A 3125-nucleotide genomic window follows, 5' to 3' on the forward strand; every position below is an offset into this window, starting at 1 on the left:
TTGTTATGATAAAAAACTAAGGTTTATTTCTGTATTTATTACTAAGATTCGGGAGCTCAAGGCCTTTAATGGCTGCTCGTGTTTCGTGGCTCGATCTGCCTTTACGAGATGCCTACGTATCTCTGTGAATTAGAGAATCAAGCCAAAAAACGTAGTTCTGATCTGTGGGGTGAGGCCCCTTATATAGATGTTGGGAGTCCTTGAATTGGACTTGGTATAGGAGACTTGGTGGGCAAGTCTCATAATTAGAATGGACTTTGGAGTCCTAGATAGTAGGAAACTGATTCCTTATCCTTTTAGGTCCCCTTGAGGCTAATCTCTAAGGATTTATATCCTTATCGGGACTCTTCTCAACATCTGATTTTTCCTTATTAATTAATTACGAAATTAATTAATAATCAGGGCTTTTGGGCCTTTTTTATTCCATCAGGCCTGATCTGGTCCATCAGGCTTAACCTTTCTGGTCTGAGTATCATATATCTTTTATTGGGCCTAGCAGCCCACAGCTTGTACAATTAATGCAGTATTTAATTATACAATCATAATTTATTTATCCCTATCATTTGCCCCCAACTTTTGGGAAACATTGATTAGGTTTCGCAGAAGTTAAGTCTATTCGTTCCCTTACAGGGTTTCGTTTTCCGTAAAGTGTGGAGCGACCTACACATTTACAATGAATTTTTCCTTTTATTCAGGAATTATCTTAATTTCCAGGAATTTTTCCCTTATTTCCGGGATTTTTCCCTATTTTCTGGATTTTCCCTAATTTTCTGGGATTTTCCCTAATTTTCTGGGATTTTCCATTTCCTTCCGGGATTTTCCCTAATTTTCTGGGATTTTTCCCTAATTTTCTGGGATTTTCCCTAATTTTCTGGGATTTTCCCTAATTTTCTGGATTTTCCCTATTTTTCAATTTCCAGCCCTTTTTCGACCAGGATCCTAGTCGAAATTTCGACCTGGATCCTAGTCGAAAATAGGGGTCAGCCTTGCCATCCTGGTCGAAGGAATTCGACTAGGATCCACGACCTGGAATTCGACCAGGATCCTAGTCGAAATTTCGACCTGGATCTAGGACCTGGAATTCGACCAGGATCCTAGTCGAAAATTCGACCTGGATCTAGGTCGAAAATTCCACCTTTTTTTAGCTTCTTGTCATGAGCCTATCGACTAGGATTTCGACTAGGATTCTAGTCGATATTTCGACCTGAATCCTGTTCGAAAATTCTTTGGTTTTCTTGCTTCCTGGTCGAAGGATTTCGACTAGGATCCACGACCTGGAATTCGACCAGGATCCTAGTCGAACTTCGACCTGGGTTTTTAATCCCCATTTTTTGAAAGATGCTTGGTTTATTCGACCTCATTCCTGGTCGAAGCTTCGACCTCAATTCAGTCCCGTTATTCCAGCTATTTTCGGGTGTCTGCTCGAAAGATTTCGGGCAGGATTCACGACCTGGAATTCGACCTGGATTCTGGTCTTTTTTACCCGTTATTTTCGGGTGTCTGCTCGAAAGATTTCGGGCAGGATTCACGACCTGGATTTCGACCTGGTTCCTGGTCTTCCACTAGCCTTCTTTATTTAGCTTTAATTTAGGGTATTGTATTTTCCAAATCCTAATTGGATTTGGGCCTGGCCTTTTTTGTTGGGCCTTATTAAATTTTACTGAGCCTCTATTATTGGGCTTTTCCAAATCTTATTGGGCCTCTTTTATTGGGCCTTTTCAAATCTTATTGGGCCTTTTCAAATCTTATTGGGCTTTTTGATCTGGGCTTAATACACCCTGTTTAGAATGCTCTAGAATTCCTAGGAATATTCTGGAATATTCTTTTTTCTGGGCTTTTTCCTATGGGCTTTGTTCTCAATGGGCTTTTCGTCCCTTCAACTTCCTTTTCCTCTTATATAAAGGAATGAGGAAAGGCTATTACTCCTCACTTTCTCATTTCTTAGTTTTCTTCTTTATCTTCCTGCTAAGATTCTCAGAGGAATAACAGCAAGTCGGAGCTCAAAGCCTTTTTCAGGAGCGCTTCTTCAGGTAAGATTCCTCCCTTTGCTTTTCGTGTCTATTTTTCCATTGTGTGCCATTTTAAGATAGCCTATTTACGTGCCCCTTACTTTTTTCAGATGGCTGACAAAAGAATGACTCGCTTGGCCAAGATGAACGTGGCTAGAAAGTCCAACGATTTTCCTATTCGATCGAGGTATACTTCCTTAATCGACATGATCAACACTCGAGGGGACGAGTATCCGTCTGATGCGCATCTGGACGCGCACGATCATATCAGTGCTTTACGGGATCCCAAGGAGCTGGAAAAGTTGAGCAGCTGCTTCAAAATCAAGGAGCCTTTTAAGCTGGTTCTTGCGGGTCCGGCCGACAGGGCCTGTCAGTGGAAGAAGGACGCGCTATGCGTCTATAGGGACTCTAAGGGCAGGTATTAGACTCCCTTTTCATCCATTCATTCCTTTGCTACTGGCTGATGTGGGCATCAGCCCTTGCCAACTTCCCCCTAATTCCTGGAGGTTGATTCTGTGCTATCTGTCGCAATGCGCCAAGCACAACGTCCCCACATCTGTTGCTGTCTTCAGGAAGATTTTTCAGTTCAAAAACAGCCCTGATAAAAGTCCGGGTTGGGTTTCTATCAACCAGCGCCCCACTATCCCCCATATCGTGAATGGGAAGTCCATCCCTGACAACAACTTGGGGTGGAAGAAAGATTTTTTGTTTGTTATTTGGGAAGGTGGAGATTGGGGCTCCCTGTTTCGATCATCCTTTGGGCTGGCCGTGGACGGGAGCCCAAATGACATAACTTTGTCTGAGGAGGAGGCTAGAGGTTTCAACCTCCTTACGCAAGACACGGTACTTCCCATTGTTGGGACCTTATCCGGGAGACCGTCCTGGTAGAAACGCGGCCTTTCCGCCCGTTAATAAGAAAAGTAAGTTCCCTTTCTTACCTCCTTTATTTCCTGCACTTTTATTTCATTGGTTTTCAACTGACTTTGTTCGTTGCAGTGGCTGAGAGATTGAGGAGGCTACCAAGCCGAAGGACCTGGAGACAACCAGGATGAAGAGGGCCGGGAAGATCTTTAAAGACCCTCGACTGGGTGACCGCTTCCCCGAGTTCCTTCTTCA

This window comes from Apium graveolens, unplaced genomic scaffold (genome assembly GCF_009905375.1).
Source record: "Apium graveolens cultivar Ventura unplaced genomic scaffold, ASM990537v1 ctg7712, whole genome shotgun sequence".
Lineage (NCBI taxonomy): Eukaryota > Viridiplantae > Streptophyta > Magnoliopsida > Apiales > Apiaceae > Apium > Apium graveolens.